Source organism: Streptopelia decaocto, assembly GCF_964273445.1.
Source record: "Streptopelia decaocto genome assembly, chromosome: 5".
Lineage (NCBI taxonomy): Eukaryota > Metazoa > Chordata > Aves > Columbiformes > Columbidae > Streptopelia > Streptopelia decaocto.
The window spans coordinates 69,088,416-69,109,756 of NC_138659.1; the positions used below are offsets into that span (position 1 = coordinate 69,088,416).

General features: G+C 46.8%; 1 protein-coding gene across 7 annotated transcripts in view; it reads right to left on the reverse strand.

Moving 5' to 3' along the window:
• CTBP2 (C-terminal binding protein 2) overlaps nucleotides 1-21,341 on the reverse strand; it is a 137,403-nt gene that overhangs the window by 17,042 nt on the left and 99,020 nt on the right. The window contains exon 1 of one of the 7 annotated variants that reach the window (XM_082054448.1): nucleotides 231-341. The exons of the other annotated variants lie outside the window; for them this stretch is intronic. The gene's annotated coding sequence lies outside the window, so the exon portion shown is untranslated. Of the gene's footprint in view, nucleotides 1-230; nucleotides 342-21,341 lie in introns of those variants that run through there. 7 annotated transcript variants of the gene reach the window in all.

A 21,341-nucleotide genomic window follows, 5' to 3' on the forward strand; every position in this document is an offset into this window, starting at 1 on the left:
GCATCAAGAAGCGATCCTGACACTCGCCTGAATTACCCGTTCACAACAAAGTAGCTACAGTTTTACAGTCAACTACACACTTTATTAAACAAACAGAAAAGAAACAGGAAATTTCCCCTTGCCTGGAAAATGTTGCCTCCACATTCTTCTTCTTATTAAAAACCACACATGGCAGTGGAGGAGGAGGGAGGGAGGAGAAGGGGGGGAACCCACACACGATAAAATACTACCACTTTGCAGCGCGTTGCCTCTCCTTTCGTCTACGAGGGGGTATCTTCAAACAAGCAATCCCGCGGCCCGCAGCTGCAACATCTCAAGACAAATGTCTCTTTGAACACGGAGGGAAAAGAAAAGGCTTTTGTCCCGAGCCACGGAAGAATAGGCTGAAATTGCGAGAGGAGTTACGGTCACCTCCGCGCGGCTCCCAACTCTTCAGGGCGCTCCCTCCAGACTTTGCCGAAGCTTTTAACTAATCGTAGTTCTTTCCCAGCCCTTGAATAAAATCATGTGAGTGCCAGCCAAAAAATCTTATGCTATGCACACTAAAGGGTTTGTATATGTCACAGTTGCTTTTTCCCCCCTTCCACTCCCCTCCTCCTATTGACTTGCACATACGGCGTTTTGTGGGTTGTTTTTTTTTCTGTTCGAGTTGTCTCAAATGGATTTAATCTGTGCCACGCTGGGTTTTATGTTTGTTTGGGTTTTTTTCTGTGTGTTTTTTTTTAACTTAAAAATGAAACATGCCTTTCCACGCGGAGTATATTGAAGGAGGCTCCGCAAACAGGCTGATCGCCTTTGGGAGCCATACCAGGGAAACAAAGCACGGGGGGAAAGCAAGGCTGTGCTCATCTCATCCAGCACCCAGAAACGAAGGGCCAAATTCTTTCTTGATGCGTAAATCAACTAGTTTTCAGCATCAGAAACGACACTCGCTTGCTGGCAGGAGCCACATCTTCTTGGAGACGCCCATCCCCTGGTCCTGCCCAGTTTGTCCCAAAGATATATTAATAAAAACCAACCCATATCATCGTCATCCCCATCGCATACTCCTGCGGGAGGGAGGGCAGGTCATACCTGTGCAATGCCCCATTTCCTGAGCAAAGGGCAGCTCACGGCTTGGAGCAGTTCTTTATTTCTCTTCACACTTGCTATCGTCATTGCCAGGGGCAGCAACAGCTAGAGACAATCCTCATCCAAAAAATACGGAAAGAAAATCTTCTTGCTCCCAATTTAATACTGTTAGTGCTGCATCTTACTATTTGCCGTTCCCAGGACAAAGAAAGAGCAGTAGGAGTTAGTTAACAGGGGAATCTAGGTGGCCTTTGTGCAAACTACCTTGGATCCATCAAAGTGATTTCCAGCCACAGAAGCCAAAACCAAACCAGAGCACTGATGGTACACTGGCGGTACTGGTACGCTTTACTTGGGAGAAATGCAGCATGTGGTAAAATCTCTCAGCAATGAGTTTAACCTGCACAGACCCGTGTTTCTCCATCACCATCCCACTGGTTCAGACAGCATCATCCCTCCCAGGAGTCCTGGGCACACACAGTCCTCCGTGGGGATGCTTCTGGATGCTCCTGAGAGTCCTGGAATCGGAGGATGGGGTCAGAAATAAGGAGAACAAAGGTTCATTTCCCAATGAGTTGCAATATGAACATGAAAAGTCCTCCCAGCCTCCCTAAAATCCAAGCTCCTTGTACAAGATAACGGGATTCAGGCACATCTTTCTCTTGAACTTATATTGCCACTGCTTGAGCACTTCAAATTTTCCACAGATTTATCGACCCTGCTTTACAAGCTGGAAAGCTGGGGTCCCGCAGTGCCTTTCGGAGGTGGCCCAGGGTTCCCACTCCCTGGTGGCCCTGGGCCACCTTTCCCATGGGCTGTAAAGCGGCACTGATGCTGCTTCAGGGCTGCAGGGAGCAGAAACGTCTGGGGAGCTGTGGGTCACACCTGGGCTGGTGGTTTCCAGCTGTAGCCGTATCACTTGCAAGCAGAAAGGTGTGAGTTGTGAGGGTGCCATCAAATGCTAAAGGAAAGTTTCTGTGCGGACAAGGACACTGCAGATGCTGTAGGACTGAGTGGACCTCCCTCCTCTACCACAGCATGGCCACAAGTGATGCTTTTTCTTTCACTTTTCCTGTTAATAAATGCTTCTCGTAATAAACGCACACGAAAAAATGAAATACGACTCAGTCTTTATCTTGCAGTCAGGGGAAAACAGGTATTTACTGTTGTAGGAGATCTGGGGTGTCTGAACCGATGTCTGTACTGAAGCTGGAGCTGATGGGCTCCACACTCACAGGCAGGGCTGCCGCAGGGAAAGGGGACAATGGCAAAGCCGAGGTGACTTCCAGTGCGCTGGGAAAACCCACAGGTCCATGGCAGACCCCTCCAGGGAAATCACTCTGCAGAGAAACTCCTGAGCTCCACAAAGATGGGCAAAGAGGCCAAAAGGCCCGTCCTCCCCATGGAAGGGAAAGATCTTGTACCTGCCGTTGGGAAGAGCCCGTGCAAACTCGTGACCTCTCCAGCACGTTTCCTCCCGTCTGCACCAAGAGCTGGCTTTCTGCCAGTCCCTGTCCAGATAACTGTTCAGGGCTTCCTTTAAGAATGTATGTCTTAAAAATTCCCATATAAAATGATATCCTTATTACCCTGTTTCCCCCACCCCTAAAGTAAGCTCTAACATGACTTTTCAGGATTTTTGAGGATGCTCGAAATATAAGCCATATTCCAAAAATAAGCCCTAGTTACAGTTCATTTAAAAAGTCAATTTAAATAGTGTCCAGGTAGCTATACAGGTAAAAAAGTAATAAGCTTTGGAGCAAAAATTAATATAAGACCCTGTCTTATTTTTGGGGAAACCGGGTAGCTGATACAAACACCATGATTATGGTCCTCAGCTGAACTACAGAAGCAGAAAGCAACCACAAAGAAATGCTCAATAAAAATATGGGGAGTATATATATATAGTATTTTCTTACTATTATTTGAATACCTGTAGACACACACTAGAAACAGATACACGTCTTTACCTCCTTCGTGCACCCCATTAAAGCATTGTAATATGTGTAACCCATGGCCAGCGCCACAGGGATGCAGTCTTGGGGCAGGAAAGATGAGCGCAAGCTTTGCAGAACTCTGGAACGCTCTTCTTGTCATGAAATAATCTCTGGACTGGGCTAAACTTCATCCATGAGAACTTCAGATAGAGCTGTGAGTATATAAACTGGCATAATACAACAAAAAAGTAATGTAATAGTAATATGTAGCTTCTGCTGTCGCCTGCCACATCAAATTGTTGGTGTCTCAGTTATTCCCAGGCTGCCTGGTGGGTAAATCTGGTAAATCTGTGTCTCCAAACACCGACGTGTGACGTTCTGTGCCAGCTCACACGTGGGTTAACAGGAGCGAGTTCAAGAGGAGCTGAGCAAGGTCTTGGGTGAAACTCCCCATGACCACGCAAGGCGATGGGAGATGGGGGTGCCCGAGGATGCGCTGGCCCTGAAGGCTCATTGGGACCCCGAGATGCAGGAGTGTGGAGCAGGGGGCGGACGGATGGACGGACAGGATGGTGAGCCCAAGGAGGCAGTGGGAGCTGCCAGGGCATGTGAGAGAGACAGCAGAGCAGATGGGAGAGGCTACAGGGGGGTGAGGATGTGACCAAGAAAGCTAAAAGAAGCACCTGGAAGAAAAAATGTTTGCTCAGAGAAGATCTGTTTCTTGTGGTCCTTTTTCTTTAAGAGAGGGATGGGGAAAAAAGGGGAAAAACCCCACTAGGGTTTGTGTCATGGTTGTGATTCAGACACCACACCGACCCTCAAACCGTCCCACTGCCCAGGGCTGAGCTTTGCAGCTCCTACTACAAACAGCACGGAGAATGTAGCAAAAAACCCAATAAATTCCCATCAAATGTGCTCTGTTACCAAGCACAGTGCTGAAAACAAATTGTATTTGCAGTGCTTAGTGGATGGCTTTCTTGATATTACCCAGAAACCTGAGGAAATACTTTCTCTCCAGTGCTGCCACTTCAGCTGCAGTACATATCTTTTACATTTCATACCCGTGACACTCACCCCTAAGACAAACATCCCAGACACGCATCCCAGACACACATCCCAGACACACATCCCAGACACACATCCCAGACACGCATCCCAGACACACATCCCAGACACACATCCCAGACACGCATCCCAGACTCGCATCCCAGCCAGGCAGCGTCACACGGGAGGGACGACAGGTCCCTCCCTGTCCTCTTTATCCATTTATCTTTTCCCTTTTATCCAAACAGAAACAAACTACAGCAGTAAAAAACAAATGAGCTGCTCCAGAAAATGGACAGCTTTCATTTTTTTCTTAAAAATACACAAAAAACCAAACTGCCAAACAAAAAGGCAATGAGAACGATGCTGATATGTTACACGAGGGCGCAGGGGAGAGCCGCTGATATGCGGCATCTGAGCAAGCGGTTGCCTGGACTTCAAACCGCCCCGAGCGAGGATTCAGCGTCTGTAAAAGCATTTTGGAAGGCAAAATATAAAAATAAAGGCTAAAGATGAGCCTGCTGACCGGCAGCAACAGCCCCAGGATGGGGACAGCCTGAAATGCTGCTGCCTGAGACCACCACGAGACCAGAAAAGGGCTGCTGACAATGTACCAGCATTGCAGAGTGTAAACTTGGTTTTATCACAGACAGACAGTGACAGCCCTATAGTTTAGATTGGAAATTTCTCTTAAATAATAATAGTAACAAAAAAACGCAACCCGTCAAAGCAATTACTTGGATTCAGTTTTCGGGAAGCAGGAGGGGTTGAACCAGTCTAGCTGTCCATGTGCCTTCTAAACTTGCATTTGTGCATCAATTATGAGTAATTTCTAAATTTTCTAAACAAAAAAACCCACCACATTGTGAGATACTTGTAGGAATTAAATTATGCTGGTTAATCCTTCCCATCATGCTGGACAGAACATTTTATCAATCTTATAAGCAAGATAGACATAAGGCTTTCTATACACTGCCCTGCTTTGCTGCTGGCATTTCTGAGATCTGCTGGAGGCTTCCGTAGATCCCAGAGGAGGGTTGAGATGGTGTCAGAGGGATTTCTGTGCCAGGGAGGATGGCGGCAGCCATTCACTGTTGGCTTACAATGTTCCCTGTATCATCATGCTCCTACTACACAGATGTGCGCACTGGCAAGACAGCATCGCTTTGCCATGGAGGGAACCCGGGGCAGGAGCTGTGACCACTCATGGAGCACCCAAAACCCTGGCCTGAGGGGAGAGATGGTTCCAATGCTTTAAATCCACCTGGACATCTCCAGCGTCTTCATTCAAAGTGATAAAAGGTGCAACATCTTCGAGCCACAGGCAGTGTGTGGCCATTTGTGGTGATGTGCAGCAGCAGAAAGAGAAGCAGGTGGGTTGTCGCTGAGCCCTGTGCGCCACACCACGATCCCACAGGGCAAGCGATGCTTGCTGGCTACCCAGGGAAAAAAGATGGGGAGCTCACTCCAAAACCTACAGGTCTTGCCAAGGCCTCGTCCCTTGTAAGACCTATTAAAATAGCTCCTGGGCACTTGCCAAGCGCACAAGCCCAGCTGGAGCCGTCTGTTCAGTGACCCTGGTGCAAGGTCATCCCTTCTGAGTCTGAAAACAGACACTGTTCGACCTGTGAACATGAAATGTTTCTGCGGAGGGTGCTGGACCTTTGGTAACTTTCTCCCTTCCCGTTGCTGCTCCTGGCAGTGTCCCTGCTCTGGGATCCCCACCCGCTTCCACAGCAAAGATCAAATGAAGGAAACCCTGGTGTGGAGAGGAAACTCAGCCACAGGTTTTCTGCAGCACGTCCACAGCCCGTACACGGCTCCTGCTTCTGTCATCCTAGTTTCTTGCTTCACTTTTTTTCTGCTTCTTTCCCCGTCCCAGTCTGTACCCGGAGCCCCCTGTGCTCGCCCATTGCTCTTTGAGGAATATGAGGCCAATTCTACTTAGTGCAGAAAGGATGGCAAAATGGAAATACATGAGCAAGGGAAACAACCCTGGAAGGACCTGGGAGGTGCTGAATTCCTGCAAATCCCACTCACTTCCCCAAGATAAACACCCTCACTTCCCTCAACGCAGGATCGTAACTAAGTGAGAAAAAAACCCAAATACTAACATTTGAAAGCACTTAACTACAACCTACTTGCTATTAAAGTTGATTTACTTTTACAACTAACGCTTTAAAAGTATATCATGGGCTTTTATCACGTTACACTGAAAAATAAAGAAGGGCACACATTGAATGCCCGTTGACATTTAAAGCAGCCCAGAGCCATAAAAACACAGCAAACAAAACTTTGGGCTTGGCAGTGTCCACCAAAACCCACCTGCACCCCGCGGGTCAGCAAACAGGATTTGTACTTCACTACTTCTGCAGCCCCCAGCTGCAAAAGAAAAATTACACTGTACATAAAGCGAGGTGTTCGCAATAGTTACAGAAAAATCATTACAATTTATCACCAATAAGGAACAAAACTCAAATCTCTGCTGCTGTTTCAAAATTTCAGTGTTAGTCTGGTACGGCCTTGCCCTTCTCCGAATATTTGTAATAAACTAGAACATTACATCTGATGAACAGCAGATTTTGCTGCACCTCAAATGCAGAACACCTATGAAGCAGAGAAATGTTGTCAGGGACTTCCTCAAGAAGTGCTTGAGATGACCAGGAAACCCACCGCGACAGAGGAGAACCCTCCAGCTCACACTTCAGCTCAGCACGTGCTGTCCTTACGGAAACGCTTTCTTGGATCGGGCCGATATCCCCTCGAGGCGCGTTATCAGTTATTTGCCAGGCGAGAAGACGCAGTGTCATGGGAGATAAAGATGACTGCATGACACAGAACAGGAGAGCGGTGCATGGTAACTGATTTTATCCTTTGGAGGAACAGCTTACGGAGAGAGACTGTTCGCCTTGGGGTCTTCCAGTGGTGAAGGGTGAGTAAGTGCAGCAGCTCATCTGGGAGCATCATCCCCTGAACACCCCAACCCAGCAGCTCTGCCCGTGGGCAACAACAGTGCTGGGGGAACAACCCTTGGGTTTGGTTTGTTTGTTTGGTTGTTTTTACTATGTATTGAAAAAGACTGGTTCTGCTTTGGGCAGAATTGACTGGTCATGACTGTATTATGAAGACAGAGCTCTATATGTAACGTTGTAGGAAAAGTACGGCAAATAAACTCTCTCCTGTTTTGTCGCATGTTCCTAAACTAACATCTTTCATTATTTTTAACGTTGTTGTAAAGCTGTTACCCAGACACAGCAGTAAGATGAAGAAGGATCCCACACAGTGCTTGCAGCCACCTTCCCAGAGCATGGGCTGCTGGAGAGGGCAACAGGAATGGGGGACACGGGGCGCAGCAGCATCTCCCACCCCAACGTCTTCTGAGCTGCTCACCCAGCTGGGAAAAATACAACCAACCAAACAATAACCGCCCCCCCCAGAAACCTCAATCTCTTTATCCAACTTCTCTGAAAAAAACGTTTTAGAGATGGTACACAGTACAGTCCTTTTTAGCTATTTGTGTCCTCGAGCCATGCATTAATACAGCTAAAACTAAGCTGGATTGAGGGAATTTTAAATTGATGTACTGGATGATGTAGGCAGCTATAAAATAATAATAGTAATAAAAAAATAAAAAGCACTCCAAAAAGAAAAAGGGAAAATCTCAACACAAAACTGGATTGTAAGCTGGAGATTTCATGAGGTCAGGGTGAATGTACAAAACCCCTCACTGGAAATGTTATTAATAATATCATCTTATCTACTGTAACTTAGAAAGTGCACTGACTAATAACAATACAGTAATTAGTAACACACTCCCAAAACTTAGAATACTATAATTTAATCATGGGTTTTTTTAGACTGAGGGAAAAAAGTGATGGGGGGGCTGAGAACTCTCTGTATTTTAAACTCTTCCTTTTTGAACCAAGTTTGGACCTTTATAGAGCCTTACTAGCCGCTCACTAGTAACTGCTGTATGCTCAGAGCACCTTGTAGCTGCAAAAGGGCATTGTAAGTGTTTCAGAAAGAAATAAGAGGGTGTCCATACACTACAAAGACTTCCCAGACACGCAAAGGAACACGCTTTTGAGACTGCATGTAGAAATTTTGACTCCATGAATACAGATGTTGGGTTTCTAGTAAACTTCAAGGCAGAAAAGTCTTTTGTAATTCAGGGGTATTAATTCTTCAAATGTCCAAATCAAATTAAACCAAATGAGATTTTTTTTTTGGTGAGTTGCTTTTAAATTCAGTTCTTTTAAATAACTGTTAAACCCTCTGAAAATGAAATTAACTTTATTTTTAATGTAATGTGCAATTGTGGAGATCTGAAGAAAATCATATGGTCCCAAGAGCACGTGTGTTTGTCTAACTACACAACTTGGTCTAACAAAAGATCTTATCTCTCCCTTCCAACCCTGCCCAGCTCCAGTCTTCCTGGCTGAATAAAGGTAACAGAAAAGGTTTAATGATTAACTTTCGCATGCTCCATTTCCCCTTTCTCAGGCTGTTTGGCCGCCAGCATTCCCACCTTGCTGCAAACCACGGGCGGTGGGGCCGGGGGCTGCAGGTACCCACCTGGGGGACATCACCCCTCCCGGCCAGAACAAGCCAAAACCCTTCAAAAAGCCCTAAAATAACATCAGAGATGTGCTTTCTTTTGCTACAGTGGAAGGAGGCTCTGAGTAAAGCCTCTGGCCACGCCACCTCTCCTCCCCAGCGCTCTCAAGGCTTTTGGAGGCTGAAGCAAACCCCTCCAGAGCTTTCCAGATGGCTTATTCTTGGATGAGCAACACACATTAGAGGAACAAGAAAACAGCCTAACATTTTTTCTCATCCCCAACCCTAAAACCATTCTCCGATGAGTCATAATCCAAGGCCACACTCTTCACATCTTTGAGTGGACCAAGCAATGTCTACTGAACACCATGACCAACTTCAGCCCGTATGGGGGTTTCCTGCATGCTCAAGGTGGGCTCGAGTCAAGGTCAAGTTAAACTCTCATCATTCTGCAAATCCTCCCCTTGTAGCTGCTCCATCTCCAGCTCTCCCGCACCAGCCAGAGGGCACCGAGCCCGCTCAGCCGCACGCAAGCACCTTCTGGTTTATGGAAAACACGTTCCATGTCCAAATATTTCACAGTTCCTTGAATAATAGAGCTTACAGCCTCCCTAAATTATCATTAGTGTTTAAAATAGTACCAGAAACCTTCACAAGTAATGATAGATGACAAATTTATCTTAAAGCAGAGCTATTTAAGCTACGATAATCTAGAAAAATCTTCGTAATCTGCTGCATCTTTGAGGTAAAGAAGTACACGCTTGCTGGGTTTCGTAATGAAACAAAAATGAACATTGGCAGAGCAAGCAAAATCATCTACAAATACAAATCAACCTTTTCTCCTTGCGAGCCAGAGTAGCCCAAGGGATAACAGCACAATCACGCTTCTGATGTATTTATACAGCACATTTCATCTCCATTAATCTAGATAACACACTGGCAGATTCTTATTTTTCGATTCCAAGAATGATGAAGCTATTCTTGTGCTATGGCGGTTCAACGCCCACCTCTCCCTGACCCCATCAGGCTCCACTGAGGTCTCTGACCATGGTGTCACCTTCCCACCCTCCCATCACTTTGGGACGGGGCTGGAGAGCTGCACCCCAGCTTGTCACAGCAGCCCCCCAAGTTCACCACGCTCATTTGGCCACAGCGTCGGGCATGAAGAACCTCACCCAAGTATGGGGCACAACGTGCTTCTCCAAGGAGCTCTGTTGTTCATGAACTGACATTTTAGCCAATGATCTTCACAGCTAAGGCGTCTGATTTTCTTCTGAACCCACAAGACAGCTACGCTGCAACTCCCGCGGCTGCTGGGAGGCATCTCCTCCAGACACCCTCACGCATTGAGTGACACATAAAATCCAAACTGTCGAGAAACTGACTGCTCTTGAAACCACGTTAAACTATAATGGGCTGAAAATGTCTTCATTTTTATGTCTCTTTGCTATCACAGGGAAGACAGACAATGCTGATGTAGGTAAGCACAGGCTATGGGTTTATCTAATCATGTATACTGAAGATAGTGAAAAATATTTCAAATTTCCCTACAGTTATAGAACTCTAAATCACACTGAACAATACCGCAGCAGTAAGCTGTTTTCCTCTAATGGTTTTCTCTATTTGATCAGTTCAATAAAACCCATCACCTATCAACCTAAGAGCTGCACTTATATACCCTATGGTTATTCTCAAGTAATTGATTTTTTCTTAATTTTAAAACTGTGCACAAACCTACTAGAAGAGCTAGGTATGGCAAAATGAACCGAGCAGATTTCATTTCTTTCTTGAGAAGGAGGTAGGGGAGGGAAGAGAAAGGGAGAGTCCTGCACCAAAGTTTCAGAAAGTTGATGAAGTTTCCTGCCTTGCAGGAGAAAGCCCTTGGCAAAGGTGGATGCTGATGCATCACACCCCTGCCTACAAACTCGTACACTTGATTACCTCATACAGATTACAAAACACATCAAGTGAACTGAGTGGGCTGAGAAAACTCCCTGGGATCTTAAAAACGAAGGCTCCTGCAGCAACAAGGACCTGACGTAGCATTTGTGTCCTGGGGGACCCGAAGCACATTAGGTGCCGGTGACACGCAGCCGCCCCGCTGGCTGGCATCTCGAGGCACAGACTGCGGGGCACAGGGGTGAAGACACACACGGTGCTCAGCAAGAAACCCAGCCAAACGAGCGTTTTAAAACTTCACACACAAATATGTCTGTGTTTTCATGGTTCACTCCACAAATACCCAAGAGGTAAACTGTAACAGTACTCATTGTAATCTCTTCCTCTAATTAATACCTTTGATGGTACAAGGAAAAGCTCCATATTGCAAAAGTATCTACAACACATGGCTAGCGGACTTTCTTAAGAAAGTGTAAGAATACAGAGGTGGCTTCGTAATTACCCCAAAACCTCTTTCCCCTGAGCGGCATTACTTTCAGTAGGAGCTTTCCCAAACTTTGCCCTGAGTCTCAGCGCAACCTTCCTTGACCCGCCGTCCTCTCTCTGCACACAGACAATTCTGTGCCCGTTTGTTTCCCTGATACCCTCTTCCTTCCAGAGGAAAAAAGAAGGTGATTCATCTGCAGGAACTTTTTAGAAGTTGCGGTCAACAGAGAGATCACCTACCAGAAGACAGACAGATCTCAAGTCACAGATTTCCCGAGTTTTCTAGAACAAACTGTTTTTTGGCTCCTCGGAAGATGCAGATGCTGAGGTGCATTGGAGCAGATCCCTCTCACTGCTTGTTTGAGGTCTGGCCAACACTGACGGGTTTCAAGATTTTTTTTTTGTATGTAATGGAAGGGTCACGATTATTGCAGGACTGCTCCCCAAGCTCTGATCAAATGAGCGTGATGGATCTTCTGTGCCAAACGCAGCCATGCTGCTGTGCTCTCCAGAGAGAACATTGCACTGACACCTGAGACACAGGCACATCTCATCCTCTTTTGCCTCCTTATTTCGGACCGAGCTGGTGAACCAGGCGTCCTGCCGGCATTAGGTGCAGAGCACACACCAGAGTCCTCCCTGGCTTGTGCCTGGATTCAGACATTCAGCCAACTTGAGAACTTAAGGCTGCTTCGCTACTTCTGCCCCTATCAAGCACACAGACAAAAACCCAGTTGCTGCTTCCTTGCGATTCACACGAGGAGCACCCGGAGTCAATGGGTTCAGTGTGGGGATCATTCAAACCAGCTGCAGCCAGTGAAAAGAATCCATTCTTCATTCCTGCAACCAGGCTTGCTAGAAAGTAGGGAGCAAATGTTCCACCCAAAATAGTTTTGGTCTGAGCACAAGGGCAGCTCTTGGCAACAACAACGCTGAATGTCTTAGCATCAGGCTTAGCTGCCTTGCAAATGTATTTTGTATCCTCTACCCCAAATCTTATTTCCTTCTGCCTGTAACAGCCTACATGCTTTAACCGGCTCTGGCAGATTGCTGAGCGTCTTTATTTTGGCTAGTAGCGAGCTCCCTTCCATATGGGACCTATCTAGGATGGAAAGCAGATCTACAGGGATGGAGAACTCAGCCGCAGCTGAGCACTGGGCCACCACAGCCCTCCGCAGTGAAGCCAAGTTGTGCAGGAGCCCTGGGTGTAAATCGGGTGGCTCCATGGCTGTTCCCCTTTCCCCCGAGCCCCGTGGCCGAGTGCAGGTGCGTTCCCCCCCGTTGGCCATGCAGTGCGGTACCTACACAACGTGTGCATCTGCTGGGTGTGCTCTCCCGCTACAGCTTCCCAGTCCACCCTGGACTGATGGTGCAGAGCAGGCGCCGGGCAAATCCTCCTCCGTGTTGTACGTACCCATCACCATCCCTCCATGCACCCAGTTGTACTGCGAGGATGCCCCAACAGTACCACAAGAAATGCTGCTTTTCTCAAAGAGCTGTAAACTGCCACAGCGACCAGGTGTGAATCACAGAACGGCTGGGGTTGAAGGGACCTCTGGAGATCATCCAGTCCAACCCCCCTGCTCACGCAGGGTCACCAGAGCAGATCACACAGGTCGGTCCAGGCGGGTTTGAATGTCTCAGAGAAGGAGACTCCACAGCCTCTCTGGGCAGCCTGGGCCAGGCTCTGGCACCTCACAGGAAAGAAGTTTCTCCTCCTGTGTTTCAGTCTGTGCCCGTTGCCGCTCATCCTCTCACTGGGCACCACTGAACAGAGTCTGGTCCGTCCTCCTAACACCCACCCTGGAGATACTGATCAGCATTGATAAGATCCCTCTCAGCTTCTCTTCTCCAGCTGAACAGACCCAACTCACTCAGTCTTTCCTCATAACGAAGATACTCCAGACTTCTCAGCCTCTTTGTAGCTCTCCATTGGACTCTCTCCAGTAACTCCCAGAATGGCTAGGTCTTTGTGGTTTATTTTTAACCTACAATTAATTCCAAAAGCAAAAGGTCCTGCTGTTGCTAGGGATGCAAAGGTAGAGCAGCAGACACAAAGAGTTCCCTCTGCGTGAGCAACCAGGCCTGAGCTCAGCGTTTCCTCTGGGTTGACTGGCAAGGGCAATTAATCCTGACGCGGTGCATATGTTCCAAATTTTGTGTACTTCGGAAACGAAACGAGTTAAAAGTTATTGTGCTTTGCTGTGCAATATCAAAAGCACTGAACTGTGATGCATTAACATGGCATTGTCTTCCGGACTCTGGCCCAACTCAAGGCTGAGAAAAGAGCTGGCACGCAGACACTGAGGAGTGCGCATGTTCCTTCCTTGCACACCCAGGTACTTTTGCACAGCACAATAATGCGTGTGACTATATCTCCATCCTCTTCATACAGTTATCAGTGCAACATGAAGTAATGACAATGCCTGTTAACAAAAGATACAAGACGGGACACCAACTACGATTTAAAAAAAATTGCATTTATAGATGTCACAATATAAAGCAAATAATAAACCCCTGCAAGCCGAGTTTCTAATCTGGTCTTAATCTCCCTGGGTGTAGCCGTGCCAGCCCTGGCTGCCTCTCCATCTCCTTTCCATCGGTCAGGACGAGCCTTTTCCCAAACCACCACAGCTGGCTGCAACAACCCTCCACTCCTCTTTCTTGCTACAACTTTCCCTTCGAGCATGATGACTTTTAAAGCCTTTCAGGCTCCAAGCCCAGTAAGCAGTAAAGCCCAGCACAAAGTGATATTTATTTCTCATAACTATATTTTTTCGTGCAAAATTCCAACAGAAAAATAACCTCAGCGGTATTTGTCGTAGCCAGAGGTGGATTTGAAGCTCTGACAAAGTGAATGTGCTGCACGTGGCAGCGCTTGGTGCAGTGCTCCTGCTTCTTAACAGAGTTAAAGGAAGAGACTGCCCTAAGCCAAAGCTCCTGTCTTCCTTCAGCTGCAGTAAAGAGTGACTTCAGATCTTCTGGGGAGCTGGAAACGTTGGGTATGGACAAAGAACTCAAATGAACAGCCATAATGGCTGCAGAGTGGTTTCCTTAATTAGAAAGTTGGCTGCGTTCATAAGGATGAGGAAAACAATGCTACAGGCTGCCAAGGCAAAGAGCAAGGAAAAACTGAAGCACACGCAGCTCTGGAGGAAACAGAAACCAGCTCTATCAGCCCCCCCGATCCTCCAAAACCGTTTGTAATTATTAGGCTGAAAATCAAGCGTGGTCCTGCAGCTGAATCAGAGCAGTACAAGCTTGTGAATATGACTTGGCCTTAATTAATACGTTTTGACAAGGCTCAAAACACTCCCCAGGCGAATTAAGACACCGTAAAAAATCAAGGAGCTGACAGTTTTTGACCTCAAGATGTCAAATACAGAACTACTGTCTAGTTTTGATGAGCTGTCAGTCTACCCCCCCAACACTGCGACTGCAGCTTAGCATTTCATGTCATGGGCTGCAACCACACAACGTGGTCCATGAGATTACCGGCATCTTCTCAGAGCATCAGCCAACCCAGGTGTGACAGTGTCCAGGAATCCCTGTCGATACAGAAGAGACATCTCAGCCTGTGCGCAGGGTACATCCCAGCAGAGGGACGGCGAACTGTACAGAAGACTGAAGAAAACCACAGGTAGAGAAACTGCATCTTTCCGCTGTGTGGGTCACACGTGGGTCTGTCAATCCAACCAGCACCTGACACCTGCGATCAGAAAGAAGCTGATACCTGTCGCACTGCGGCAATCGAGCATCTCGCTATGGAAATTCAAACGGCCGGTGCCAAAACAGCGCTCCTGGGGAAGAGGCAGCTCACGTGTCTGGGGACACCGGGAATGCCAAAGGAGAAAATGCTTCTTGGCTGCAGCAGAAAACCAACATCCTGATGCCTCTCCTAAGCACAAGACTCTGGCCAAGGAGAAACACAGGTGATGGACCATTTCCAAGGGTGCATTTGAGATGCTCTCACTGTAACTGAACATGAGACTGTGGCCTCCCAGGGCTGTGCACGCTCCTTGCCATGGTGAGCTGCCACCCTGTGTGACTGAACACAGGGTGCTTGTGTCTTTCTGCTTCAAACCAGCCGCCAGAATGAAATGAAATGCAGGTGCTTGACGTGAGGGAGGCTGAGGAACACGGCTGCGGTCTGCAGACAGGTGACAGGCGAGCGATGGCAGCAGGAAGGCTGAGTTTTCAGAGTGCGGCTCCAAAAAGACAATCTTGGAGGATGCGCTCGTGATGCTCGTCCATGCAGGAGATGAAACAGAATCATCCCAAACTGGACAGAGAGGTGCAGGTCCTCAGAAGGTCTCTGCCCCGAACACCTCTGCAGCAGGAATACGGCCACAAACCCAAAATTAACTTATATCTGACACCCAGGAGCTCCACATGGCTTGATACAGAACAGCAAAGCACAGGTTATGCATTCTGTTTACGAGAAAATTAATCTTAAATGACGTGGAGTGAAATCTTGGATCTGGGACTAATTTAAAAAAAAAAACAAACAACAATTAATTTTCACTTGCTATTTTGCCAAATTCTGGTTGAAAATCATCGCTTGGATCCCAAGGGCTCACAACCCACTTACTGAACATGGTACTGCTGTATTTGGATGGACTCAAGTCCGGGTATTTCTAACACCGTGAAGGGTAGAAGGTAGAGACAAACAAACAAAGCACATAACTATGCCAACCTGAGAGAAGGAGTGTAGAACAAATGTGAAACACAAACATTTTGTGAATGTTACCAACAGCACTGTTCCCAAGCATGGAACACTTTCCTAGAAACTGGCTACCTTTAGGTCACCGCCTGTCCTGCTGCAGTATTTTGGTTGGCTTACTGTTGCTGATTCTGTTATTTTCTCCTTTTTTCTGCTCTCCTACCTCATTCCTTCCTCTGCCACTTCTCCAGATGTGTTTGCACTGAGGCAAAGCTGCTCCCGTCGACTCTGCAGGGCAGTTTCCAGCCTTGCCTATGCTCAGTGGTGCTTGTGGGGCAGCTGGCGTTTCTCAGTCCGTACTTCTCGTTCAGTACCATGGCGCTTTGGCTACGTGCCTTCTGAACGGATTAAACAGGTAAGAGGCATATTAACTCAGCATGCCTAATAACTTCCCAGAGTGGGAGTAAAGGAAATTGGAGATTCCCCAGGAAATTGTCCCGGTACGCAGTGTGGCCAGATTCTCCCCGTTCCAGGGAGTATTGTGGAGGGGAATCACACACTCCTGGCACCTGGTGCAGGCAATCCACAGCTGAACCACAAAACCACCAAAAGCAAGGCAGGAATTGCACTGCAAAGTGCTTATCTCTGCAAGGCCGGCTGCTGCTCTGCAGCCTGAGGGCTCTGGGAGGAGCGCGAGAGGCTTTTCAGAAGGAGTTAAAGCAGCACTTCTTCCTTACTGGCATCTGACGCCTCTTCCTTCCTGGAGCAAAAGCAGCTCAGTGTCCTCCTGGGAGAATGGTGGAGCATCATCTCCTTTGGCTCTAAGCGCTCTGCAACTTCCCAGACCATCAACTTGTTGTGTAACGTGAACCTGTGCTGTGCAAAACCTCGCGAGTGCCGAGCTTTGCAGCAGCCAGTGTTGTTTCTCCCAATCCTCTGTGAGCTCTGCTTCCCATACGTCTCTACCGATGTGCTTGCCTTCTTTCACGGCTGCAAAAGACCTGTCTCCCTCCCTGCTGATCCCACCCCTCTTCTTGCCTCAGCCCGCCTGCACATGAATGGACATGGGTGGGTACCACACGGTCAGGTTTGCTCTTCTCTTCTCTCTAATGCCACCACTACTAAGATGCTACCACTACTGAGGATGTAACACCGTGGCTAAGCATTGAGTCCAAGTTCTGCTCCAGCAGTCCCACGGCTGTACCGGGCACAGAAGCCACAGTAGAACAGGACTTGCCTTTACATTTGCCAGGACAAAGCTCATCCTCTAGCAGGAAACAACTACCAAGACAGAAAAATTCAATCTCAGAACTAAGCACAAGTTACAAAGGTCAGATTTACTACCAGCTTCCCAGACTCCCTCTTTTCCATGTGCCACTGTAGAACAAGACAGTCAAATGGATCTGCTCTGCATTTCTCTTACAAACCTCTCACAGCTGAAAATTCTTTACAAGGTGCTTTTACTCAGCAAAGCACATGTTGTTCACCCCGAGCGCTCTCCTCCCTCTGACAAATATCTCTGGTTACAGTCTAGAACTTTATAATATTGAGCCACGATCAAATTCATTATCTCCACACACTCCTGTCGTGTCAATATTGCACCATCACCATTTCTCCTTCCACTCAACTGCTACCACGATTCGCGTTGCCATTTGCTTTCACGAGCGACCTCCTTCAGTTTATTGTAGCCCAAAGTGTCACTATCCTAAAACTATCCCAAAATATGTCACTTCGGACATCTTCTGCCACATCGGAGGATCTTCTTCAAACCCATCTGTAGAACAGCCAGCTCTGCCTCAGGTTTTCTCCCTTTCTGCTTTAAATACCTCTAACTCTGAAGCAATTTTCTGTTTCAGGAGAGCCGGATGCTCTTTGCAGACGCCTTCCAGCTCCCTGTACACTCTCAGAGTTTCATGCTAATGCTCCAGACTTTGTGTAGTTCAACCAAGTTTAAAGTCTCGATTTTTGCTCCTGGCACAGCTGCTACTCACTTGTGCCTAGTGAAGCACAAATGGCAACCCAGCCATTTATAATGGTCAGAAAGCCACAAGAGTTTATCCATCATTTTTTGCACAGCACCCTCTCTACAGCACAGCACGCGGGGTCTGTATCTATGACTCATTTTCAGAGTTATTTGTTTTCTTGGAGATAACTAGACTGCCTGATCTGTTCATTAACAGGAGCAGAGGCCAGCCTGATGCATCACAGTTTTAGGCTCAGTACACCAAAAATGTGGTTAAGTTGCCTAATCAGAAAGAGAACAGGATTATTACAATTTCACATCAAACCAAACTATTAGAAATGAAGAAAACAGAAACATTCAACCATACGCACAACTAAACCACTTTTAAATGGCAAACGTCCAAAGCAGAACACTAGTTGTTAACACACAGCCAGTACTGCACCTCAAAGTCAGGCTGACCATGCAAAAATAACCAAAAACTAAATAGTGCTTATCAGTACTATATTTAAAAGCAATCTGAGCTTTAGTAATTCAACAGAATTTAATTTGCTGGTGGTAAGAAAGGTGGAATATTGTGTTTTCCAAAGCGTGATGTGCATGGATACCCTATCTGGGTAAGGTACACCCCGATGTGCAGCAAGCGCCGGGTGCGGAGCCAAACCCCCCAGACACCCCGACAAACCTCAGCGTTCTCCACATCAGGCCCCCAAAACGCAGAAAATAACAGATTTAACATACGACATTTGAAACAGCACCATTGCCGCTATATATTTTTACCCGTAAGCCCTCTATTTGAATTTGGTTTTGGACATTTTCAATTGTAAACCTGCAAGCGTTCGGTGGAATGCCTTTTTTTGCCTTGCTTCAGCCTGTTCATAACAGTCGCAGTGCTAATGACCTAACTCGTGAACGTACAGAGGAAAAACAGCACTTCATGAAATATTGATACACGCTTGGACATTTGACAATTATCTCCAGAGCTCCTTGGTAAAACCTGAAAGCAAATAAATAGCAAACATTTCCTGTACTCATTAAAATAGTGAAAAGCGGAGAAAGAAACGTACTCATTATCCGTTTGACAAATATAACCTATTATTTTTAATAATGCACAGGCATTCGATGCATGAAGTCTACAGCCTCTCTTGCTTAAAGAAACCAGTGGTTTCATAGATCTAATTTTAAGAAATGCAATAAAGGTGTGTTATATGGAGCTGGTTGCTTTTGCAGGGGAGGATAATATTCTTTTCCTACTGAAATCAATGAAAAAACTACAGTTTTTCAGATGGAGGGACAACTTCACTCACTTCCCTACTTTGGAAGCTGCTTGTCCAGAAAGAAATTCTCCAGGAATTAGAAATATTAATTTATTGGCCTTTCTCATGCGAGAAATGGAAATGGAATGGAAAACTGGAGTGAAAAAGAGCTGATGAGCCAGAGCGTGGGGCTGCTGGCCCACAAGACTTATCTCTGTATCTTGCTTATCACACGGCAGTGAGACGATACGGGGCTTGGCCTCTGGCCACACGGCTGCTGAGGAGCCCCGGCTTTTAGGATGAACAGCAAGTACAGAAAATACCTTCCCCAGCCAAATAATATGAACATTTTTAATGCAGAGCATGACAGGTTGCTCGGCATTGCGTTACAGTGCAATCACCGGCGTTATTACAGTAATTCCGCCTTCTGGACCTTTTAGCCCTGACTGTGGATGAAACAGAACCACAACCGCGGCAAACAACAATGCAATGGAAATTTAAGATTCTTAAGCCAAACGTTGCAGTGGGGAAGAGACCAACTTCCACTCTTATTCAGGTCCACTCAACATGAACAAGAATTCAAAGACAGGGAAAGCTCGAGATCAACAGGAATCACAGCTGCTGGCCAGGTAGGATCACTAAAGCTATATTTGGGCTTTTGTGATAACTTCAGTATCAGATACTGATACTCTGCTGTTCACACTGAATGCACACTTTGATGCACACTGATCAAGATTCCTTTCATCAACAGAGCAAAATATATGCACCCGTATGAACTATGGTACTTTTTGAATATTCATTTATAACTTTATAATAAGGCATTCAGAAGAAGGCAGCAAACACAACAATTCACTGTGTGTGACGCTTCCCTTCCTGGGTTTTTCCACTCTGTAGGTACCAATGAGAGTCCCCAGGAAGAGACTGGACCATCAAAAGAAAAGGCTGATAATTTACAAAGTAGAGTGTAGGAGGTGGCTTGAAACCACTCAGGGATTTAAAGTGTTAGAACCAGTGTCAGGAAACGTGTCAGGGTTAAGAAGATGAGCAAAGAAGTCAAGAGGACATCATCAGGTTCTTGCATCCCACCACCCTACGCTCCCGATGCGGCTCCTTGGTGTGGAGGTAGGAACCCACCCGCACATACCACCTTCACATCTGGAAAACACATGCCAAACGTTTCAACGGAAGCTTAGTCTTGATATTTTCTCACTTTTTTCATTGAAAGGCTATCCAAAATTATGACTTCTTGTCGTGTCTGCTGTCTAAGCAAAATCCCGTCTGCTTATTTACTTGCAAAAGTTGGTATGACAGCCTATGGAACAATAAATTGCTTGATAACCAAAACAAGTTACTTCTGGCAAGCCACGAAGACTCTGCAGAAGTACCGATCCAAACGGATAAGGACTGATACACAGTTATATTTTCGAGAGCTTTTCTCCCCATTTTCATGTGTGTATGTATCTGCAGCTATAAATAAAACATGAGAATGCCACCTTGGCTGTCCATATCAGTATTTACCAAGGATCGCCACTGGCTCCAGCCTTCCAGGTAAGCCCTGCTGGTTTCCTTCTTACAGTGACAACCTGCTTATCTGTCGGATTAGAGCCTAAATCACCCTCCTCTTGCGGACTATAAAGCTTTTGGGAACCGGTGGAAGAGTTCTGTACTCTCACCCGTCTCCCAGCCCCTCCTCTTCTTCCACGTACAATATGTGGTGAGAGGTCAGTTCCCTTCACCACCCTACCTGCAAAAAAAATGATACTGATGCCTTATAAATGAGGTTAGGTCAAGGTGTTCCGAACCACCCGAGACCTGGAGCCATCGCAGGGGGAACTGAACCACAGGAGCCTCGCAGGGATGCTGTGTCAGAGGGGAAGGGGCACAGGGTGGTCCTCGGGCTGTGTTACGATGTGCCATGGGACACAGGTTTAAGCAGATTATTGGCCTCGACACCCTTTGCACTGGGGGAGAAGGCGGAGGAAGGAAAGCCAGGCACTAATCCGCTCCACCTGCTCCAGAGCGGCTAATTGGATTGTGAGTGCAGGAGGCAAAACCCCCGGACAGGGCGCTGGCACAGACACCCAGAAACCTCCTGTTTCTCTAAAAAAAGCTGCTCGAGGGTCCCACCACGCTGCCAAAGCACAGCCCTGGCCAAACCCTTCCTAAGGTTGCACCAAACCCTTCCTAAGGTTGCACCAAGCCCTTCCTAAGGTTACAGCAAGGCAGGACATAGCTGCCCAGCACCTCTCTAATGGAGAGGTGGAACCAATATTGCTACGGAAAAATAACATACATGACCCCCACACGCCAAGTAACATTTCATCTTTAACAAAACACCAGAAACAGCAGCCAGAAGAGATTAAATATTAGCTTTCTTCACCAAAAGCCAGTGGAATGCTGTTCATGTCAGGTTTTATTTAGCTTTTGCACAAAAGTCAAAAGCTCATCTGCCAGTTGCTATATATAAA